General features: G+C 37.7%; 1 protein-coding gene across 3 annotated transcripts in view; it reads left to right on the forward strand.

Annotated features, from left to right (window-relative positions):
• Positions 1-25375, forward strand: part of PALS2 (protein associated with LIN7 2, MAGUK p55 family member) — a 1432251-nt gene that overhangs the window by 395574 nt on the left and 1011302 nt on the right. The window contains exon 1 of one of the 3 annotated variants that reach the window (XM_044067550.1): positions 15587-15685. The exons of the other annotated variants lie outside the window; for them this stretch is intronic. The gene's annotated coding sequence lies outside the window, so the exon portion shown is untranslated. Of the gene's footprint in view, positions 1-15586; positions 15686-25375 lie in introns of those variants that run through there. 3 annotated transcript variants of the gene reach the window in all.

Here is a 25375-nt window from a genome sequence, read left to right on the forward strand (position 1 = left end):
GGACTACTTCCTCTGGCTTGCTCCCTAGTTAGGCATCACCATCAACAGGGACAAATCTTCTCTTGCTCCGACTCAGGTGTTAGAGTTTATAGGGGCCAAGTTGGATACAAGAAACCTTCTAGCATTCTTGACTGCGGAACGACAACAAAACCTGAGGCTTCATGTGCGGGCCATCCTCCAATTAGAAGCCCCATCGGCGGAGTTGGTCCTGAGGGCTCTAGGCTCCATGGCGGCGGCAATCACTCTTTTGCCATTGGTTCATCTAAATATAAGGGTCCTGCAATGAACCCTTCAAGTACAGTGGTCCTTTCTACATTACCCCCTAAGCCATCCTATTCCCCTCAGCAGGGCTTGCAGGAGTGCTCTCTTATTGTGGCTCTAAATCTCCAGACCTCCATACGGGACGTCCCTTCTCCACGCCTCCTCCCCCCTCAGGTGGGGGGGGGCATTGCTCAGGCAGGACGGTCCAAGGCACGTGGAACAACACAGAGACCTCTTTGCATATCAATGTCCTGGAGATGAGGGCGGTGCTATTAGCATTGCAAGCACTTCAGAACCTTCGTCCTGTAGGAACTATTGCGATACAGACAGACAACATGTCAGTTGTCTGGTACATCAACAAACAGGGGGGAACCAGGTCCTATCCTCTTTGTCGAGAGGCCATGAGAGTGTGGGAATGGGCGACCTCCATCAACCGCTTTCTTATTGCAACGCACATTCTGGGACTGACCAACATTCTGGTGGACAGGCTCAGCCACACCATCCTTTCCCCTTACGAGTGGTCTCTCAATCCCCAAGTAGTAAAGCGGATTTTTGCCGAATGGGGGCAACCCTGTTACGATCTCTTTGCTTCTCCCTCAAATACAACAGTTACTTCGCTCTAATTCCCCCCTTCGGGGAATCCCCGAGAGACACTCTGGTGCATGCTTGGCCTCCCGGTCTACTTTATGCTTACCCACCTCTACCTCTGATGTTGAAACTCATACAGAAAGCCAGTCGGTTGGGGAGCAGAATGATCCTCATTGCCCCATTCTGGCCTCGTCAAGCGTGGTTCCCTTACCTGTGGTCTCACCTGGTAAATCCTCCTTGGATTTTGGATCCCCTACCGGATCTAATATCTCATCCCCTGAATCTCCCGATCCCGAATCTGGACAACCTCAAGTTGACAGCTTGGCTGCTCCAGTTCCACTCCTAATCAGGACTCCCGGAATCTGTTCCCCAGTTAAAGCCATCCTTGTAGCAGCACATAAACCTTTCACTAGGAAGGTCTATCGCAGTAAGTGGAAGCGTTTCTCCATCTGGGTGGAGAATCATAACTTAGATCCCTTCACAGCGCCGTTACCGACTGTGTTGGATTTCCTTACAGGCCTGTTTCATCAGGGGGCTAGCTGCTCTACGGTCAGGGTTCAACTGGCAGCTATCTCTCATTATCATGTGGGACATGAGTCAGGTCCCTTGATTACGGCTAAATTGTGTAAGACCTTTCTAAAGGGTACCTTCCTGCTCAGACCTCCTGTCAAGGAAGTTATACCCCCCTTGGGATTTATCACTAGTCCTACAGGCATTGACAGCTTCCCCTTTTGAACCTGCTGCTTCAGGTGATCTTAAGGACCTATCTTGGAAAATGGCGTTCCTTGTCGCTATTACTTCAGCGAAAAGAGTTTCTGAGCTTCAGGCCCTTTGTGTTAAACCCCCCGTACTTGGCTTTTCACCAGGATAGAGTGTACCTCAGGATCAACCCCTCATTTCTTCCCAAGGTGGCTTCAGAGGCCAATATCAATCAATCCATTAACCTGCTAGTCTTCTTTCCTAAGTATCAGAACAAAGGAGAATACAAACTGCATTCGTTAGATGTGCATAGACAACTGCGCTTTTACATTCACAGAACTGCTGGTCATAGACAATCCGACCAGTTGTTCATCTCCTTTGCCAGATTTAACTTGGGTAAACCTGTCTCTAAGGTCACTTTATCACGATGGATCTCACAGTGTATTCTATTGGCCTATGAAAGTTCTGGGAGGCCCGTTCCTCAGGGAGTTCGAGCACACTCTACTCGTGCTATATCTACCTCCGCTGCCTTTAGGTCTAGAGTGTCTTTAGATGATATTTGCTCCGCAGCCACTTGGGCCTCATCTCATACCTTATAAGCTGGACGTTATCTCCAGAGGGAGAGCATCTTTTGGCTCTGCAGTGCTCCGGAATATCCTTCCATGATGACCGCCCAAGATCCAGGTAGCTGGGGACTCTGTTCCAAAGGTTGCTGACAAATAGTTATGTACTCACCATAACGTTCCATCTGAATAAGAAACTTCATTTGTCTGCAACCATCCCCCCCTCCTTCCCCCTGACCTTCAGAAGTTTTAGTCCCTGGATGTCCTTCCTCTAGTAACATACGGGACGTATTTAACCTTTTTAGCTGCTTGTATGAGGGCAAACTTGATCTGAGGTCAGTCAGGGTTGGCAGGGGATTATGGGTAAGGGGAGGAGCTAGGAGCTCGGATCTGATAGCTGTGAAACAAGTTGCTGGCTCGGATCCGAGATCGGATCAGATACCCCAAAGGTTGCAGACAAATGAAGTTTTCTACTCAGATGGAATGTTATGGTGAGTACATAACTTCTTATTTCGTCCCACCTGTAGAGAACCAAGTTCTGATAAAGTCTCTACAGGTGGGACGAAACCTAGGTTAACATTCGTGTCTGCATTTATCTGTCATTAAAGTTTGGGATTGGTTGCTGGTTCACAAGTCTCTTTTTTGGATACATTTGTGGTTGGTTACGAGTTTGTTTTGGTCTTCACTCCCCCCCCCCCCCAGCGCCATTCCAGGCCTGGGTCAGTAGCTTCTTCTATCTGGTCCTCTCGGAGCCTGTCCAAAGCCAAGGTGGACAGGATGATGTGGGAGTTCATTAGGGCCCAGATCCAGTTGGGAGTCTTGCCTGCCCCATCCCCCTCTGGGGGCCAGGGGCATGCAGTCCACCTTTTTCCCTTTCACTTCTTCTCTGATCCGACTCCCGGTTTCAGAGTAATTGGATACGAGGTTCACCGGTGTTAAGGGGTAGGTGTCAGTGGTCCCTGATACCTTGATGCTGACCATTGCCCTGAGTGCTTTGGCTCTGACATTCTCGCAGCTGTATCCTTGGCATCTGATCCAAGGGAATAGAGTCATCTTCGAGGCTTTCAGGGTCATCTCTTTCTCTTGGTGTCAGAGGCTCAGCTCCAGCTCCCCGTTCGACACAGGGAGCAGCGTATCGGACCTCTGCCATTACGACTTTGGGGATCTGCTTACCTTCTACCTTTGAGGTGGTGGAGGGGGTCTTCTCGGCTGTTCCAATTGCTGTGATAGTTAGGACTCCCAGTTTGTCTTTTCCTGTTAAGAAGTTCATGGTAGCGGCTCACAAATCTTCTACCAGGAAGGTTTATTTGAGTAAATGGAAGCGTTTCTCGATCTGGGCCTCTCAGCATGATCTGGATCCTTTCACTGCACCAGTTTGAGCCATTTTGGAATTTTTGGCGGACATTTTTAACCATGGCGCTAGTTTCTTTATGGTTAAGGTACTATTGGCAGTGACTTCTAATTTTCACATAGGTGAAAATTTGGCTTCTTTGGCTTCTAAACTTTTTAAGGCCTTTTTGAAAGGTACCTTTTTCCTTTGGCCTTTGGTTAAGGACCCAATGCCCCCTTGGGATCTTACTTTTGTGCTGTAGGCCTTAGTTTCTTCTCCTTTCGAATCAGAATCCATGGCTGATTTGCAGTTTCTGTCATGGAAAATGGCCTTTTTTGTAGAAATTACCTCAGCCAAGAGGGTTTCTGAGATTCAAGCCTTATATTTCAAGTCCCCTTATATGATCTTCCATAAAGATAGTCTCCCAGCGGACTAATCCATCCTTTCTACTGAAGGTGGCTTCAGAATCTAATATTAACCAGGTCATCAATTTACCAATTTTCTTTCCAAATTTTCAAAATAAGGGAGAGGACAGTTTGCACTTGCTTGATGTTCACATGCAGTTATGTTCCTATCTGCATAGAAAAAAATCTTTTTGTAAGTTGGACCAACTTTTTGTTTCCTTTTCAAAACCTTTCTTGGGAAAGCCGATTTCTAAAGTTACTGTTGCTTGATGGATTTGTGAATGCATTTCATTGGACTATCGAGCCAAAGGGCATCTCCACCAGGGTGTGTCTGGGAGCATTTCACCAGGTCTGTTGCTAATTCTGCAGCTTTTTGGTCCAGGGTTTCATTAGATGATATCTGCTCTGTGGCTACCTGGTCTTCATCACACACATTTATCTCCCATTATAAGTTGGATCTTCTTTCCAGGGGCAGGGCATCTTTTGGCTCAGCCATGCTCCAGAACATCCTTCCAGGAGGACCTCCCAGGGTTTATTGGTAGCTGGGGACTCTGTCTCTCAGGTTGAAACTCAAATGAAAGCAACAACTTCAGATAAATAATTTATGTACTTAACATAATGTTCCATCTGAGTTGTTGCTTTCCATTTATCTTCAACAGTCTGTCGCTCCTCCCCCCTGCCTTGTGTGGGCTGTGTAGTAGACAGTATGGAAGAATTATAGCCCCTTTGTCCTGGCTAGTCTTGCATTATGGGTAGGGGATGAGCTTGGAGTTTGGATCCGGTGCTGGTATATGCAGCTCAGTCGGATCCTTGCCAGATCAGAGTTCCCTCAGGCTAAAGATAAATGGAAAGCAACAACTCAGATGGAATGTTATGGTAAGTACATAACTTATTTTCTTCACTTATTAATCTTGAGGTTCGTAACCTTTGTCCCTTTACAACACTTATTTTCTGCTGGAGCGGATTACAGCTATTGTAATGTAAGTATGAATTGCCAAAGGTTTTGTTTTGAAAAATATTGGTGGTGAATCTGTCAGTAGTACTGTCTTGTACTTTCTTTTTCCAGAGTAATGTCGAAATAACTGATATTCTCGGATCTTATTTTGTAAGTAAACTTAAAAAATTCAGTTATTTTTTTCCAAATATGACAGAAAAGACAATGTTGTTCCTGTCCTCTCCATAAGATTTATATATCACCCAGAAATATAGCTGTGGGTCTCAAAGCTCCCCACCCCCATACCAACAATAATCTATTTGTTAGATTATTTTCTAGTTCAGACATAAAACTAGTGTGTTGGATTTTATATGAACAGTATAAGCAATTTTAAAATGTTTTAATTTTTCATTTGATTCTTGACCTTTAATCATTAATTATTAATTGATTTTCATTGGACGATTAGTTTTTTTAGAATATGTGATTTCTGTATTGTGTGTTTTATTCTAAAGAAGTCCCTACACTTGCAAGATGAAAGTGCTAGCTTCATTAAAGAGAGAAAACTTCTTGTTGGTTGAAGTTCTGTTTTCTTTTGGTTTCTTTGTGGTGGTTATTAGCCTTATGGTCCTGTTTTAAATGCCACAGATAGAGCTTTTTGGATACCCTAAAGTACCCAAGAATGTGTGGATAAGGATCGTTAAAGAGATGAAGTTTTAAAAATTATTTGAATATTTTCTTTGTCAGTTTCCCCTCTCGCACTCACTCAGTTTGGAGCATGACAGTTTCACCTGAAGATTGTCTTCCAGATGTGGAAGAAAAACAGAATACCTGGCTACCAAGAAGAACCTCAATGGAGAGCATTCAAAATGCATAGTGAAGAGACCCCAGCTGAAGACTGAACTAGAGCATTATGCAATATAAGGCAGCAGTGCTAGCCAGTGGATTGTGTCACTGAATTAGAACTGGCTGGAAAGAACCTGGCGTATCAGCATTCTGCTGATTCTGAAACTGTAACATACAACAAATTTTGCATGTCTTCCTGCAAGGTTGCAAGAGCAAAGTTACAGGCTTAATTAGATATGCAGTATCTATGGCGAGTTAAAACGGACAGAGCAGATGAGTATCTGGGTACTTCCCCCTACTCTTTTCAATATGTGGTGGCAGTGATGTAACAAGTAGCACAAACACCTTTAATGCAGAATGCTGTGGGTTCAGTTCCCACACCAGGTAGATCAAATGCTGACACTGCAGTGCAGAATAAGGGGGGGGGGTGGCACTCATGAGTGTACTGTCCTTTGTATGAGATATTAAACCGAGGCCCCATCTACTTGAGGTGGTGGTAGCTCAGGGGGAAGTAAAAGATCCCACAGCACCTATTGAAAAGAGTAAGGGTCTTTAATTTGTAAACAAAAATAACTCTTATTTACAAAATATTTATATATTTACAAATATTTACAATTGCACAAATACATAAATACACCAATCTGTTTACATATATTCATAATTTCCTTTACAGTCGTACTAAATTTTCTTCTCTATTAGACCCCTACTCATTCTATCATAACTACTATCTAATTTTACGTAATATTGTTGCTAAAATCTATTTACCATTAAACATAATTTTATTTATTCTTTCATTCTGTATAACATAAAACTTTTTATCTATTCTTTTAACATATTCTTTACTTTTTTTCTTGTAATATCCATATTATTTCCACCTCCTTCTCCATTAATATTTAAATGTGTTATATTATGAAATTGTCATTTTTCTCTATGTGGCCTCTACTGAAAATGGAAATATATCCAGTTAGACTAGCCCGGTTAACAAATGTAAAATAAAATAAATAAATATATAATCATGTCCATGATTATTTTATCCATTTCTTTTATATCTTTGAAAAAATCTTCTTTACATAATTTTCCCCATAACTTTTTTACTCTTACATTTCAAAAACACATGTTCTGTAGTTGTTTCTTCTTGACAGTGTAAACCTATTCTATCACTTTTTTATATGACATATTTTCTTTTACTGGTAATTTATCTATTACCACTCTCCACAAAAGCATGGCATTCTATTTACTGATTACACAATTTGCTTCTTACTTTTCTAGCTTTAAGTTTTTTCATCTGTTAGATTTTCCCATGGTTTTACATAGTAATGTTTTGTCATTGCATTCTTATACTATACTTTTCTATATTTTTCTATATTATCAATTTTTGTTTTTCTCAAAAATATTTTTTCTTGGTAATTAATTTTATTCCTTCATTTATATACTGTTTTACACTTTTTTTTACCATACCCCAAAATTTATCATACTTATGTTTATAGTTTTACACTTTTTTTTACCATACCCTACAATTTATCGTACTTCTGTTTATAGTTTTACTACTAATATCTCATCTTTTTCATTTATCCACATTAACACTTTATACAAATTTAATTAAGCAGTGAATACCATTGGGTTAATTAACACAAATCTCCTTTATTTACATGCAAAACTTCTCTTTTTTACTGGGTTTAATTTAGAACCCTATATAAATAAAAAATGCCTGCAGTAATTCCTTTTTAAATACTGTTGGCAGCATAAATACACTTGCTAAGTATGCTATTTTTTCCATCAGTACTGAATTTATCAAGTAAGCCTTTTTTTCTGAATGATAATTTATATGTTCTCCAGAAAAGACAGGTTTGTTTTATTTCTGTTTTATTTCTGTTGTTTTTCCCACTGAATTCCACTCGCATCTTTATTCCCAAATTTTACACCTAGCACAGACATTTCATCCAATTGTAAAATATATAGCCCTGATCTTTACTACAACACTTAAACCTTTACTTTTTTCTTTATTTAAATCTACCCCTATCATCTCTAGACACTCATTTGTGTAAATTATTACTTTTATCCAAATTTTGTTTTTGCAATTATTATGTCATCTGGATATGTTAACAGAACTGGAATTAAATTCTTAACCCTTCAGGTGCTATATACCTCGCCTCCTTCATTTTGTAATTTATTTCACATACTATCACATTCATAACTAATGCAAAGAGTATACAACTCATTGGACATCCCTGTCTTACACCATTCTTCATATGCACCTCTTGGCTTAACCAGCCATTTACAGGTATTTTTACTTTACTGTTGCTATACACTGACATACATAATTTCCTAATTTTTTCACTTGTATTATATTCTTTCATTGTTTCCCATAAGATTTCATGTCCAATTGTGTCAGATGCCATATTAATGATTTTGATGCTTCTTCTGTGTTCATATCATTCACAATTTCTCTTATCATTAATAATTATTGACAACCCTTCCCCTTTATATGCCACCTTCCATAATATTTTCCATTTTAGTTTCAAATCTCTATTGTGAAAGTCTGTGGAGTTTGGAACGTTTATTAAAACCTTTCTAAAAAGAATACACGGATTTTTTGGAATTCTTTGGCTTACTGCACTTCATTTCATGTCTATTGTATTATTTTCATAAAGATCTTATCATTATTCAATACTGTCAGTCTTCAGTTTTTTAATGGTGTTCTATCTTCCTTCTTCCATATGAATGTAAGTATTCCATTACATAATTCTTTATACATAAAACCTTCATTTTAACCATTCATTCAAATTCTTTAAAACATGTATATATTTTTGTACCAGTCCTTTAATGTTTTGCACATTTCATTCTCTGTTCCATGTGGCCCTGCAGCAGAATCTCTATGTACTTGTTCTAATACTTCATCTAGCTCATTTAAAGAAGCCTTCCAACTTTTTATTCTCTTTAGCTGTTAATTTCTTTTACTTTCCATGTTTTTTCACTACTTTCTTTTTTCTTTAAACATTTCTTGCACATATTGTACTACACTATTCATAATCTTTTCCTGTGTTCTTTCTACTTTTGCTTTTATATATTTTTTTATTTCTCTCATTATACTACCATCTTTCTTTACTGATCTCAAGTAACTTGATACTTCTTTTTTTCCTTGTAAAATGTATCTTAGCTTGTATAACAATTCTTGCGTTTTTCTTGATTCTTTCATATAATTATTTTTCTTTGTCAAAAGTACTTTTTATCATTATGTTCTAAATCTTCCAATGCATCATTATATAAAATTTGTTTCAGTTCAATACATGCCCCTGTTGTAAGTCCATGAATTTTTTCCCAGAAGTTTTAACTTGCCACATCTTACAAGGTTCTAACATACTTTTTACACTTGCTTCTTAAATCACAGTTAAAATGTCATATTTTTATAATATTCATATTTATCACTACATAGTCTAAAATCTGATGAAATAAGCTTTCCCTTTCTTTACAATTAGCATTAGCATATAATGTTATGTATTCTTATTCTTTCCATTTTAAATCTACAATGGTTAATCTTCCCGTTTTTGCTCAAGTTACATCTAATATCTTTACCATATTTCTACAGCATATGACTATTCCAGAACTTCACTAGTTTCCCAAATTCCAGATCATCTTTCCTCCGTATAGTTTCTCTATTTGTAATTTTTCTTCATTTGTTAAAAATCTTGTGTCTTCTATTATAACTACATCTACATCACATGGATTACAACACTTCAAAATTCCTGTTCTTCTTACTATATTCTTAATACCATTCACATTTACAGAAAGCACTCTAAAATTTTATTTTTCCATTTTCCTTTAATTCATGGTTTTATAAGTTCATATATATACACTGAATGAATAAAAAAATAACTCCTAAAACTTAAAAAATAAAAAATCCAGGCCACAATTACTGGTGTAAAGTCCTTTATAAGTCCACAAAAAACACAAAGATGAGCACTTTCATCTTTCATCACAGAAGAAGTCTTGTGATCAGACGAAAGCGCTCATCCTTGTGTTTTTTGTGGACTTATAAAGGGCTTTACACCAGTAATTGTGGCCTGGATTTTTTATTTTTTACATTTTATAAGTTCATAGCTAATTACTGAGTTTATATTAGTACATCAAAGTATTACTACTTCGAATGTACTAATATCGAACCCTTTGTATCGAACGCTGAATATAGCGAAGCTGCAGAATATCGAATACTTTCCTAGGGAAAGTATTCGGTGGACTGTTTCTGCAGCTTCGCTATTTCCTTGACTGTGGAGCGAAGGTTACGGACCGGGTTAAGGTAAGTGTGTGAACGAAGGTGAGTGTGCAATAGGGACCTTGGGGTTAGGGAGCGGGTAAGGTGAGTGTGCGATAGGTACTTTAGGATTAGGGAGCTGGTAAGGTGAGTGTGCGATAGGGACTTTAGGGTTAGGGAGCGGGTAAGGTAAGTGTGCGGTAGTTACGGACCTTAGGGTTAGGGTTGGGTTAAGGTAAGTGGATAGCTAGTAGTGTATGTATGGTTTAGTGTAGGGTTTTGTGAAGTGTGTGTGTGCATTATGTATTTTGGTGTGCTTGCTTTGTGTGTATGTTTGTTGGAACAGCAAAATTTTTCCCTGGGAAAAATTTTGCTGTTCTGAGTGTCCATTGTGGTGTTTCAAGTGAAATGGTTTGATATTAGAACATTCGATGTAGTAATACTTCGATGTTGTAATATAAACCCCTAATTACTAAGCTAGCTGTATATGCTCTTTTTCATGCATTTCCTTCCTCTTTCGTTTTGTACTTCTCCATTTACATTTTCCTTTTCTGTCTTTTTACCCTTTTACAATTAGAATTCTGTTTGCTTTTATTACCTGTCAATTTATCTTCTTCGTCACTTATTTCAGAATCTTCTTCCATGCCCTCTCTCTTTTGTTTATCATCTAGGTTTTCTTCTGTTTCTACTACTAAAATTTCTTCCCTATGTTCATTTTCTTCATTTTTTCCCTTTCCTTACTTGCTTTTTCATTTTTGCAATCCATCCATAAATGTCCAATTTTGTTACATTTATAACATTTCATTTCACATTTTTGCATCATGTCCCATTTCCCCGCAAATATAACATTTTCTTTTGTCACAGTTACTTTTTTTTCACAAAAAAGCATGTTTTTTTTTTTTTTTTTTTTTTAATATTTGTATTCATTTCCAAAAACAAGAAAACATGAATGCAGGTTATTTATGACAATGAAGTATTTACAAATTATTTAAAAAGGTAGGCTAAAACCTCTAAACAGATATCAAACATTAAAACCAAAATAAAGTATTTACAAGGGTGTCTATTGTTGACATATAATTGACTTTCTATACAATTGTTTCCTGATTATAATCTGCTGCAGTCATTATTCTCCAGTATTTCAGTTACTTTTTGCCATGCTACGTATAATGATGTGGTTCTTTCAGTTCTTCCTTTAATAGTGTTCATTTCCAATTGCGATACTGCTGACACCATATTCATGAATTGCTTAAAAGTTGGAGAAGCTTTGGATTTCCAGTTTGATGTAATGTTCTTCCTTGCAATAGCTAGGAGAGTCCATAAGAGTACATATTTTGTTCTTGGCACACGGTCAGGTACAGGTGCATTAAACAAAATGATAGATTTGGAAATCTGGAATTTATCATTGAATACCATTTGCAGAAAATAATTTATTTTATCCCAATATGGTTTAATCAAATGGCATTCGTAGAACATATGTTGCCAGTCTGCTTTTATTGATAAATCACATCTCCAGCAGCCAATGTTTTTCTTAAACATAAGTTCCATTTTATGAGGGGTTACATAAGATCTGTGTATGAATTGCCATGTAAAAAGTCTCCAATGTAATGAAAGTGATGTCTGCTTTGGAGAGAGAAGAATTAGTTTTTTATCTCTGTCATTTGGCACATGTCCATTAACAGATCTATAATAATTCCATATTTTGTCATTATTATGAATTTTTATTTTTGTTTGTTTTATAAATAGATGATAAGTATCCCTTTCCAGTAATGGGTTGATTCGTTAGTAATATTATATGTTCTATAAGGTTAGGAACATTTTGTCTTATTGATGGTTGCATTGTTTCTTGTTTGCTTAATATATACTGTCTTAATTCTTGTACATGTAACCACGAACTATCTTCCATATTTAATTTCTGTTTAATCTGGTCTATTGTCAGAGGTTTTCCAGAGTTTAGCAATTGATGCCAATATATTAATCCCTTTTCTTTAAGCATGTTGACTACTTCCATATTAAATGTTATTATATTACCTTGTGTGTATGCTACTGGATATAAAATAAATGACCATGCTTTAATATCAGGATTGCTATTAATAAGATTTTGGAAAATTTTTAATGTATAAGTAATGTATTTGGAACTTATATTTTTATTCTTATGTATCATCATATATTCCTTCATCAGCCATAGAAAATTGTTTGGTATGAAATCTGTATACTTTTTTGCTACTACAAATCCTGATTTTAACCAGATTCTCTCATGAACTAGCTTCCATTTTGATGTATATTTTGTATTTAGCCATAATGATATTGTTTTAATAATGGATGAATGCAAATATATTTCTATGTCTGGTAAACCTATGCCACCTATATCCCAATCATCTAGATGATACTTCATAGCTATCCTTGGTTTTTTTGGATACAATAGGAATCTTACCATTAAATCATTTAATTGTTTTAGGTGCGATTTAGCTGGTGGCAAAGAACAAGCTTGTATGACATAAAGAATTTTTGGAAATATGATCATTTTAATTATATAAAGCCTTTCTTCCATTGAAAAGAAGAATTTATTCCATCTTTGTATTAGATTTTTAATATTATTTAAGGTCTCTTTATAATTTGTTTCAGTTGTAGTATCTAGGTTGTTAGTTATTATAATTCCCAAGTATTTAATTATATTATCGGTAGAGATATATTTATGGTATTTTTTATTTAGATCTTTTTATTAGTATTTATAAGCAATACATTTGTTTTGTTCTCATTAAATTTAAGACTTGAAAAGTTTTGAAAGTTTTGAATTGAGTCCCATAATGCTTTTAAACTGCTATTATTATTTTTTAAGGTAATTAAAATATCATCAGCAAAAAGTTGAATTTTAAGCTCTAGGCTGTTGTCTAGTTGTATTCCTTCAATATTTTTATCCATACTTATATAATTTGCTAAGGGTTCAATGACTAGCGCAAACAATAACGGAGAAAGAGGGCAGCCTTGTTTTGTGCCCTTAGTTATTTTAATAGATTTAGACAGACAAGATCCCAGTTTTATATAACATAAATAGCGCATTTGATTCAGTGAACTGGGATTATCTGTGGTTAGTTTTAGAAGAATATGGCTTCTCAAACAACTTCACTTTGTTAATAAAATCATTATATGAAAAAACAAAAAGCATGTTTTGAGTTGTCCCCAGTATTTTACAACACCCCTATTTCCATCAACATTTATCAAGCTTGGTACGTATATAATTTTTCTTTCTATTTTTAACACAGTGTTACAGTCCCAGCACCAGTCCATAAACCCCATTTGTCATAAACTTTTGCATTGTCCAGTACTTCCTTGCATAAAGCTTTCAAATGTCCTTTTAAGGTCTGTCTTTCTACCCGTGTTCAAAATTGTACACGAGTCTTGTTTGTTTCCCTGTTAAATGCTTTTATCACAAAGATTCCATGGGTTACAGTCTTTCTTTTTTTGTATTCTCCAAGAAAATTTTCCATTGAAAAAGCAGTCTCAAATATAATGTCAAAATGTCTCATTGTTAATAAGAATAAATGTTTTTACCTCATGTGCTTTTACACCCATAGTAGCTATTAAATTGTCCCACACTTCATACCTGTCAGTTTGCTTTATTTGCTTTGAATTCTTAACACGTACTTCTGTTTTTCATTTTCTTCTGCCTTCTTTTCTGCTACTCCCCTTTTGCCTTCTTTTACTTTCTTAGTATACGTTTCCTTTTCCATCTTACCACTATTCTTCTGGATTGTATCTGCATTCTTCTTTTGTATTTTCTCCATAATATTTCCCCAGGAAACATATCCTTAATTTTCTGGCTCACTCTGCACCACCATTCTTTAAATGATCCCGCAACCCTCCCAGCTGGAGGGTTGTAATTATACATCCATCATTTGCTGACTCATCTCCATCAACCAGGTTTCTTTGAAACATTTCCTCAGAATCCCGCATACATTCTCCACTCTCTATTTGCTTTTTCACTCATTTCTTTCACCAGTCCATCTCCTTCTCTCTACATCTGCCTCCCTGTTTCTCCAGGTCACCTCTGTGCCTGGAATGGAAACAGGAAGTGCTCCTCCAGAATTGGTCCCACTCAGAAGAGTGAAGAGTAAGGGAAGTTCCCCCGATGCCTTAACCAAATTTCCCCTAGTAGTATAAATACCACTTTGAGTCTCCCCTGAAAAGAGGCTACTAGGCTATTGGAACTAACCTGGTCAACAAAGAATGAATGAACGAATGAATGAAAATGTGCAGAGAGATCTTTTCATCCACCTGAGCTACCACCAACTGAAGTAGATGGGACCTTGGATTAACGTCTCATCTGAATCCATGCGCAAAGAACATGTAGACTTCACATTAACAGTAATTGGATGTCTAAATTGAACCCTGCAATGTTGGAGCTCTGAGGCAGAGATTTTACAATGAGTCACCATACTCCCCCACTAGAGGTGGTTCAGGAGAGAGTCTTGCCCACTGAAAAAAAGTTTTGTCATGCATATCATTTGTTTCCTGGTTATGGAAACGCCTGATTTCCCTTTTTGTAAGATGTGATTTGCAAAAACAGAGCTTCAGTAATTTAGCATGATCTTGTGCTGCTTACTGTTCTGTTTTTTTGTGTGGGGGCTCCAAATATTAAGTGGAAGGATTTTAAAATTACGGTGGTAAAGCAGCATTTTTTTCTGATTTGTGCATATTTCTGGGAGTGCTTAATAATCAGGAAAATGTATTGTTTTCTTTTCTTGTTCCTCATGCTTTGTGGTGATCGTTTTTTTTTTTTTTTTTTACTGGGTGAAGGGTAGCAGCAGTGCTTATGATGTGACACTAGACAGAAAGATATTTGTGATTACTGTAAAACCAAGAAAAGCTTGCTCAACTTTATTTCTTTACTGGACCTCTGGTAAAATGAGTGGACCAATATGGTGTTGATGCATAATCCATGGTCAGATGTTAGCAACTAATAAGAAGGTCAAGCATGCTTTACAGTAAGTTCTGTTAATTTCATATGGCATTGTTGGTCGTAAGTTTCTTTAATAGCAGTTAATGTGTTATTTTGAAGCTTATATATCTATCTATATATATGTATATATATATATGCGTGTGTGGATATATATATATATATATATATATATATATATATATATATATATATGTATAATGGTCAGGAAATGTGCTACCTGAAAATTGCAGTGTTTGGTAGGTTGAAAACAAAGTCTGCTGTGGTTCCCTATTCTCGTAGATTGATGCATTATGTATTGACAGCTAATGCTGTCATCAAGAGAAATACTTCTGGTCTTGAAGGCTTTTTCTTTCCTTTGCAGTTGTGTATAATACTGGAAAAGCACATAATTACAGGGTTATTTTTTGCAGTTAGACTAGTTTCAGCGATTGCTTTCATGAGGTTTGTAGCGAGTACAAAAGCAGAGGCTTGTGAGATTACAGGCTACAGCTGTGATTAAGTGGCGCTGCTTACCAGGCAGAGATGGTGTCTGCCCTCTGAATGTTCTTGTTTCACTGCTGCAGATACCAAGGATGCAAAGCAGAGCTTTCACTGACGTTCTCCAATACTGATTTTGTAATCGACCTAAAGAAAAAGAAATATATACCTTGCTGGCCCCTTTCTCATCAGTCAGTCTAAATGTACTTGCGCCATTTAGAACAATCTGTAGGAAAACAAGTTTCTGCTCATGGCTTAAGGAATGCTTGCTGTAGTGCTAAGCTGTGACGTTCTTGGCTGGTGATGGCCAGCCACATGGCTTAGCAGAGTCAGCTGGGTAAAATGTTGTTCCTTCTGGACCGTAAGGAACAGTTGTGAGGGTAAGCTGCACTGTTTTTATTAAGTGAATCTTGTATTGCATTTTGTACTGCAGAAATGCATAGCCAGTGTGGAGATGCAACTCTACTTATTTACTGAATGTTGCTATTGGCCGTTTAATAGGTAGCAGCATCTTCATTTTGTCACATACTTTGCTTGGTGTTCTGTGACAAGACACTTACAGAAGTCATTAAGTATTTTTCATTGTGTGCTTTTAATAGTGTTGCTGTTACAGACCGGCATCATATGAAGATTGTAGGAAATACATTCAAAAGTGGCTAAAGGTTAAATAATTTTTGAAACTGAAGCAGTTTATTGAAGTGGTGACTCAGTTAATCTAAGCACAATGGCTTATTACTAGGAATTTGCCATTTTGAGGTATTATCTGCATGCATGCTGTTAAAATGTTTTGGTTTTGTCTAATCTGAAACCTAGGTTAGGAACGATGGTTTAACAGTTTAGTTCATGGATGGTAAAGTAACTCTGCAGAGCGTACTGTGTCTTGTTCAACAGTTTGAATTAATGTGGACTAATCCAGGAACAGCACTTAATTCTGTTTACAGATTCAGAAGTACTACGTATGACTGTAATGTACTGGTGTATGCTTTTTCAACAAAGTACTACAGCTTGTTCAGTTCTGATGTTTTGTATGGATCCTAAATAGGTTGCTCATAATCATATTTTCCTGACCGTAATTAGTAGAAAGCTTAAAATCCAGAAAATTGGTCTGGAAGTTTTATCGGCACAACCAGCTTTTACTGTACTGACTGCATTAAGAAAATGTCACAGGTGTGCATACCAAGTATATATAGACTAAAATCACTGCAAATTAACATTGGGTTTGAAGCTGTATAATATTGTCCATCGATTTTTGAGATGTTATAGTGAGATGTATGTTTGTTTTTATCAAGAAATGTTTGGTAAACTATTCTTCTGAAAGTTATCTTACTTCCACTATGAATGCACTCTTCATGTACAGATTTAGAAGAGGTCAAATTTTACCCAGAGTTTTGCATGCAATAGAAGATGACTTCTTTGAGGAAAGGTGGAGAAGTGATGAGGGCATGCTTCAGTACTGTATCCCTGAGAACTGTAGGCTTGTAATATGCATTTTTACATAACCACAAAAAGTCACAAAAAAACGGACAGAGTGCTGAAAGTAGTCACTAATAAGCCAGAAAAGCACTAGGACAGCCGTTTACGCCCCAGGAACTTTTATTAACACAGCACAACACAATATAACGCTGATCACTTCACAGTATGTTTTCTTCCAAAGTCTTGGATGAAAACGTACTGTGAAGTGATCAGTGTTATATTGTGTTGTGCTGTGTTAATAAAAGTTCCTGGGGCGTAAAAGGCTGTCCTAGTGCTTTTCTGGCTTATTAATGCATTTTTAAATATAACAATTTGAAATGCTTAGAATTGTTAGAACAAGTTCCAAATGATCTGGGCTGAATGACCAAAAATGTGGACTTGCATATTCTAAGTCGGTTACTTTTCCTCATAATATTCCCTTTTTTCCAAGGTATGGCGATCTTGTAGTTTTTTTATATAAGTTTAAGGGAGACTTGCTTTCTCCATGTTGGAGTGTAGGGGATTGCTCCCTTTCCAAAAATGTATTTCAGACACTTGCTCTTCTCCTGGGTTTGTCTGTCTCCCCCCCCCAAATGTGTCTGTCTCTCTCTCTCTCTTTTTTTTGCATTCTGGAGCATGGCATTGTGGGTGTCAACATTTCAGGGAACTTTTTTTAAAGTTTATCTGAATTAAACTGTATATGGTCATAATGAGTCTAATGTGCATCCCTAATATGCCTTCGACTTTAGTAGCATGTAAAAATGTTTAAATAAATGTGTGTACATCGTGTAGTCATTATGTGTGGAGTTAAGGCCAGCTATTCACATTTGATAAATGGTGCTTTTCTGATCCTTGTCCAGACTGGTATATTTTAGAAGGGCAGTTAGTGAAAGACGTGAACCAGATTTGGAGCAGTTTCGGTAGAGATAGCATATGATTTCTGAAAATGAAAATTGTAAAAACTAACTCCCTTCCTGTGTTGATTGTAATTATGTTGCTGCTAATATCACAAACTGTTGACTAGTATGGGAGATAATGAGGAGCATTTGGACCAGTCAAATTAAGTGCTTTTTGAGAACTGAAAATGATTAAGTAGTTCAAATGGTGCAGATTGTACTGGGCTGGCAGGTTTTTTTTTTTTTTTTTTGTAATTTTTAACTCTGGTTTAGTATGTATGAAAAGGGTTCAAATAGTTTGTAGTGGGTGTCATGATTATTATCTCAACTTCATTCTGGTTTTATGTTTTCATTTAAATATGAACCTTGGAAAGTAGTATCTTTCTGATGTACAAATGTTGGAATCCACCTTCTGCTGAGAACCCCTTTCACTGTGCCCTACCTCAGGTCTTAATCCTAAACTGTTTACAGAAACTGTGGAGTGTGTATAAAAAACTCTTGTTCCAAATGACGGTAATTTTACAGTAAGATTTCAAAGTTTCAGTGTTTTATGCATATGTTTTGGTATATTTTCTTTAATTGTTCACAGAACAAATATCCACGGTTGATGTTGCTACATCACTGGTCTGCTGAGTTTGTTGGCAGGTGTAGCACCAAAACTTGATTTCTACCCACAGATATTTAGGGTAGTGTAGAAATCCTTTGCCATTTTATCTCCCACTGCCAAGCTGTGTGCCATAATACAACTTCATTATAAATAATTTTAAGCACCTGTATTTGGTTTACTGTGCACAATTTTTGCTCCGACTAAATATGAGCCTTTTTTAAGGCAGTGGGCATTTTTTTAATTTCCTACAGACTGTAGTGGGAGAGAAGGGACGATAAACTAATAAAAAAAATGTCTCAAATTATGAGAGGTATGGCTTTGAAACTTTGAAAATTGTAATCCTATGAGTAAGACAATATTTATTTAAAATGACACAAGTTTTAAGAACTGTTTGAATCAAATGTTGACTTATTTGATGCAGTTTGTTATGCAAAACATATCACCTGAATGCCACTAGAGGTACAACGCTGAAATATATATTTTTAGTAAATCTAATATGTACTTTTTACTTCTCTGATCTTAGAGTGATACCACAGTTATCATCCTGTTATGCTTTTAAGTAAAATATGCAGAATTCATTGTTTGCTTTCATTTCATTATAATGCAGTTCTGGGCTGTTAAAAACAGGCATATGCTATACGGGAACTTTTAACTCTCCATGGGCTGTTTTATGTTTATGGAATAGATTATGTCATATGCATTATTGTATTCATGTTGCTACACCACTCTTCAAAAGCATTTATACACAGCATGCATTTTATAAGTATTCCTTGATAGAAAAATGGTTCATTAGATGAGTGACTTTCATCACTGGTGGCTAAATGCCGTCATGTGGTCTTCATTAAGTTCTTAACAAAAGACACAGTTTGCTAATGATGTTTATTTGTCTATTGCACATCTTGGTTTCATTTGTTTTGCAAAATAAAAACTCTGAATAACTTACCCATGGCACCCTGGTAAGTACTGCACTGCTGTGTGTGTGTTTTTTTTTTTTTTTTAACTGTGTTTCCACGTGTTTCTTTACAGCTACTGTCATGCATTTCCTTTTAACATACATTGCATGTTCCCTTAACATCCATCCTACTTATATTTAGAGGGTACCCAACTGTTGGCACTGCATTACTGACTTTATTGTACATAGTACCCAGAGGGTGTTGCTGTTGGCGGATTCACTGTAGTACTGTTTTATAATAACATTCATTGCATGCATTGGGTAAAGTCAGTTTGTGGTACAATTAAAGAATGCGTTACTGTGTGTGAGGGACCACAGAGGTCCCTCACCAGGAGAATCCAGGGCCTCAAACAAACATCTAACATACACAGATAGGCTAAAAGCCCTATCTCTCTACTCGGTTTCATACAGACTCCTTGGAGGTGACCTCTGTCTGGCATACAGAGCAATATTAGACCCCGCCTTGATGAAGACTGCTGCATATCAGCAAGTCAAGCTTCACTCGAGCAACCCATATGCAAGACCTCAACCTGGTCTGTGATCTCAATAGGACTTGTTGGAGGGACAGATTTGTATCCCAGAGACTCCCCCACCTGTGGAGTACACTCCCTCTTCACGTCAAGCAGAGTACGTCATTGTCCGTTTTTAAGTGCAACCTGGATAACTGGATGGGAAACAGAAAATATACCCCTGGGATTCCACCTGTGTCCCTGCTGGACAGGGACTTTGGATGCTGACTTGTCTAAACATTGGATAAACTCTTGGCTAGGCTTATAAGGACCTCGGGGCCAATAGCCTAGTAACCTCCTGTAATCCTATGTGTCAAATAAGTAATTATTTCTAACTTTATTCTTCACATTCTGTGGTTCTGTGGGATAATGACTGAATCATAACATATTTTAAAACGGTAGATGTTTATCATTTCCACTGCTGCATTGTGGTGTAGCCTAACAAGCAACTTACTAGCTTCCCAAAACTCTAATCCTCTCCCTCACAGCCACTCTGGGTGCTGATAGGCTAAGCCTACTTGGAGAGAGCTATATAAGCAGCCAAACTGACTAAAATCTTCAGGACTTTCTTTCCCCTAAGTGAAGGGAAGAGAATTCATCCTTAATCGATAAACATAACAGTAATCAGAAAAAAGGAAAGAAAAGGGAACCCCTGTGAAGTACATACAACAAGAATGGATGGTGGGTGGGTACGGCTACTGCAGTAAGAAATTCAAGCATACACTGTTATGGTAAGTGTAACTTATATAACTGTACTATGTTCATAATTCCAGCTGCTGCAGTAGCCTGTATGTTGGCTACCATAACTTATCTAACCTTAGAGGAGGAAGGATATGAATCAGAGCCCATGGAGAGTGGTCCTAGCCATATCAGTCCTGGATGTAAACAACAAATCTAGTATGTTATACTAATGTAAATTCTGACCAATACAACACCCTCCTGTCCCTCTGCTAGCTTTAACTACATTAGTCCTTTATCTGGATGCATGGCTTGGATATGCCTGTCCTCCTTAGTTGCCAATAAATGTCTGTGGTACTGTATTTACAATTTCTACAGAAAAATGCATACCCAATGAAGTTAGTGCAAGGTAGCTCTTATTCTTCATATTAAACCGCCTCATTGCTGTCTGTTCTAATGTGCTGCTTCCTGTAACATTGAGTTTTTGTTCTTTAGTTGACTGTAACACTGTGTGCTAAAAATGAAAAGGGTTGTTAGTGTTTGACATTGTATGCTTCAGGACTTGAATGCACTGTTTACAGTAATGTTTAATTTTAACAGAGTGCATGTTTTGTTAAAAACTCTTGATGACATCTGTTCTCCTCCTGTGTTACTGAAATAGGTCTGTAGGTTTGTATAACTTGGAGAGCATTTTGCTAGAGATGTGTTTTAGTGATTTTCCTGTTTAGTCTGATCTCTTCTCTGGAACTTTATCTCCACTCTTCCTTTCTGGCAGCGTAGTGTACTTTTGCCTTGTCCCCTCCTGCTTTCCTGTTACATTCTCCCATCTTTGTACCACAATAATGTTGTTGTTCCTTCGGCTTTTCCTGGTTAGTGGTCGCCACAGCGGAACTTCGGTCCGCTAATGGTTGACAGTAAATTTTCACTGTGCCGAGGTGCCAGTTTGACGCCCAACCTTCAACGAAGGCACCCCCATTCACGCATGTCTTTCGAACGCCACTCGACCGCGGGGAGGACATGCAGACAGAAGGCACTCCAGCCGAGAATCGAATGGGAAAACCTCTTGCTGTGAGGCGACAACGCTACCGCTACACCACTGCAGCTATTTGTACCACAATAATACTAGTGCATATGAAACAGAGAGAGCCTCTTACCTTATTAGTACACTAATTGTTCAACTAAGTATATCTTTTTCCACATGGTTGGCCTGTTTACCTGCTAGCAGCATGCTCCATTGTGCGTCCTTTAATGTTTCTTTTTTTCTCTTCACTAGACAGGGTTGGAAACATTGTTTGAGAGCATGGATTCATTGTTAGGGCCACATAATAAAATGTAAAACATTTGTTCCTCTTATAAGAGGTGCCATCTATAATACTAAAAAAAAAAAAAAAAAAAAAGGAGGACTTCATGTATAGGGGAGAAACTGCCTTACACCCCCATCAGTGAAAGGAAAAGTTGCCCACCATCATTCAGAAGCACCTGCAATTTACCCCCCCCCAGCCTCTTCACTGTTTAAATACTTTAGGTAATTGTAGCAGCTGTTTTTGTGACCTGCTTCACAGAGTTTGTGTTACATCAGTGTTACATCCGTGCAGTTGTACTGCTCCCCATTCTGCAGGGTATGTTGTACCACTAGTTTACAGTGGTGTACCTTCACGTTTAGTCCCATCTTTTGGCAGCAGCAGCAAAACTCTGCCTCAGGCCATTTGTTTACCTTTGTTGGGCTGGGTGTGCAGACTCACTGGGTTTGCGAAGGCCCAGATTGATTGTCTCCCACGTTAATGGGAGATGTGGTCTGCTACGCTCCCCTCAGTTCCCTAGTCACCCCAGATCTAACACATTTAATTCCACAGCTCTCTTCACACTTTTTAATGACATTATAAACCTGCTTACTGACATAGCTACATATCAGGACAATTTCCACTCATTCACCCTCTCCCATTCACTGTAATACAGTTTTCTACATGGACATTGTCGTGAATCTGACATTTTCATTTTGTTCAGTACAGTCCATACATTGGGACATTGGAGTGCACTGTAATGTAATGCAGAGCTGTGTAATTCACTTGCGTGTAAGCAACTTGTCACACACTTTACCGTATTGCTAAAGATTCTTAACTAGAAGTAGTACTTTCATCATTCCTGCCTTTTAGGTACTTGTAGATTATGGGCAAAGTGTACCTTATTATGGGGCAACTTTCTCATTTTGGTTATTAAAAGAAACCAGTACTGTGCAGTACTTTACTGTGAAATGGTCTGTCACACATTTATTATTAAACATTTTTGTATCTAATTTCCATGGAAAATAATATTGGATCATATTAATTTTAATGCTTGCAAAAAAAAGTTGTTTCCATGTAACTTGTTAACCTTGCTTTGAGCTTCCCAGTCATGCAGATGGAAAGTTTTAAGCTGTACTTATGGTGATGTAGACATTCAGCCTAATTTATCAGGGCTAGTGCTTCTGAAGCTTTGCTCTTGTGTCTCAAGCAAAAAAGAAAGTTGAATCAATGATTTAAACATTTGTGACTGTTAAAATTTGTGCACTTGGCTTTCATTTATTTTAAAGAAACTATATGTAGAGAAACTTTGTTGTGCCAGGCTATATGAGGTGTAAAAGTATGTTGAAAAGTTACTGAGTATGTTTGTGTCTTAACTTGTTTCGAACAGATTTCTGTAGTAATTTTATAAATTTTGAAATCCTGTTGAGAATTCCGAACAGTGGTGGTTTTCTATGTTGTGTTTTTTTAAGACACTTGTATGACAGGAAGTATTTCTGTACTTATGCATATGTCCTCCATCAAACTGAGATGAAGGATTGTAGGAGGTTACTAGGCTATCAACCCAGAGGTCATTTCAAGCCTAGCCGTTTCATCCCAGTGTAATACTGTACATACTCTAGTCAGTACCCTACCTACCTAGTCATATACTGACATCACAACATATGCAACCCAGTTTTCAAGGGATTAACTGCACGTGAGTTCTGTCTTGATTTATGTGCATGTTAGTGTGTCACATGACCATACACCTCATTTTGCAGTTATGCTGATCTTAAATTTGTGATAGACAACCGTAAGTATGGAGAGCAGAACACTATACTGTTGATATGCTGGTGAAAGTGACAGTTCTGTGTGTGTGTCATGTCCTTCTGGATTGCAGTACAAACATACACAGCATGTGTGAACAGTCGCACCTTCTGGCATTCACAACATGCATATTTTGTCTTACTCTTCAACTTTTTCCTACATTCTTTCAACATATCTTAACTGTCCAACACTGCACTATAATAACTGGAGGAAGGGATGTAATTAAGCTGTATGTCTGTGGACACGAGGCATGCAGGCGCCATGGAGTGCTAGGTGCACTGAGGTGCACGTTAAGGCTTTTTTCAAAACTTTTGATCTAGTGATAGTCTGAACAAAAATCTCGACTAAGAAAAAAATGTTTTTCTTTCCAAAGGATGGGATAGTACATGTCCAAGGCTTAATATTTAATGATGACAATATAATTGCTGATAAACTGAGAGGGTCATTGTTTGCAAGGAAAACATAAATCTCATCATGGAATAATGCCCAGCTCCCTATACCCCCCCCCCCCAAAAAAAAAAAAAAAAAAGATTGTCATCTTCTGTGTACCATTGTGGTGTTAGACTGGCATAAAAGAGAACAAAGAACCTCTGTCACATGTTTCAAGATGCTGTTGTCATACATCTACACAATATGGATCTTAAACTGGAAGGCAGGATTTTAAGCATGTGTGATCAACCCAAGGTTGAAAATATTAAATGGCAAAATGATTCTTAGTGAATCCACAGCTGGTGAATTATTCATTCTTTGAAGCTGTCACTTCATCAGTGTAGTCCTCATCTTTAGTACATCTCCGGTCTATGAAGTATTGCTCGTAAGCTGTGACCTATTAAACCACCAGCCCAAAACCCTGTCAGATACCCATCAACAGAGCACCTCCTAGATCAGTCCTAAAAGCACCCTCTTTGTGATAAGTTCTTCAAACCTAGCATTATGGACAGTTGGACTACCCTTGTTTCTCCTACCAGCCTTGTTGACGTGTCCTGAGGCAGTGTAGCAACCTCATGTACACTGACAGCCCTCTACTAATAACTCACTCTAGTACAGAATGCAAGTGATGTATCTACACCAAGAATCTTGAATCCCTGCTCTGTCGCACTCAAGACAGTAACACAGAAGAGGTTGTCAACTCACCCACCACTATTCATATACATAGTACACATTCAACACATAAATCAACATAAGCAGAGGTTCTCTCAAAAACTTACCAGAGACCTCCAAAACAAAAGACTGCTACAACTAACACAGTTCCCTCAGCACCCAAGGCGCACAGCAGCACCAGTGTCTCACCTATCAAGCCCTTAAGGCATAAAACTCAAAAAACTAATTTTCTTGTCATTGGAGACTCCATAGAGAGACACACAGACATCCCCCTCACCAGGTTAGATAAGGAAACAGTCACTGCCAACTTGGCTGTCTGGGGCCAGGATTTGTCAGATCACACATGCACTCAGGTCTCTTGGCCACAAGTACCTTTAAGACTGTGTTGTAGCTCATGTTGGAGTGAATGATCTGAGACGTACCTCACTGGACTACATGGAAAGACATGATTGCTCTCTGAGTATGTGTCCCAGGCAGGTATGGCCCTAGCCTTGAACAGCATATTACCCTCACCTAGAATGATGCCACAGTATAAACAAAAAAATTATTGTTTTCAATAATTGGCTTAGTGTTTGGTGTCATTCAAAGGAGATACAGTTTGTCAGCCTAGGATGATATAGTCGATAAACCTCGCTGCTTTGCCAGAGACTGTTTGCACCTGACATGACTAGGGTTTCGGCTACTGGCAAAGGCTCTTGCCTATCCTATAGTGCCTTTTTTAGGCAAGGTCTCAAAAACAAAATTGTCAATGTGAAAATAGCCAACCATAACAAAATAAGGGTTATGCTG

This window comes from Protopterus annectens, chromosome 3.part1, assembly GCF_019279795.1.
Source record: "Protopterus annectens isolate FY-2018-M chromosome 3.part1, PAN1.0, whole genome shotgun sequence".
Lineage (NCBI taxonomy): Eukaryota > Metazoa > Chordata > Ceratodontiformes > Protopteridae > Protopterus > Protopterus annectens.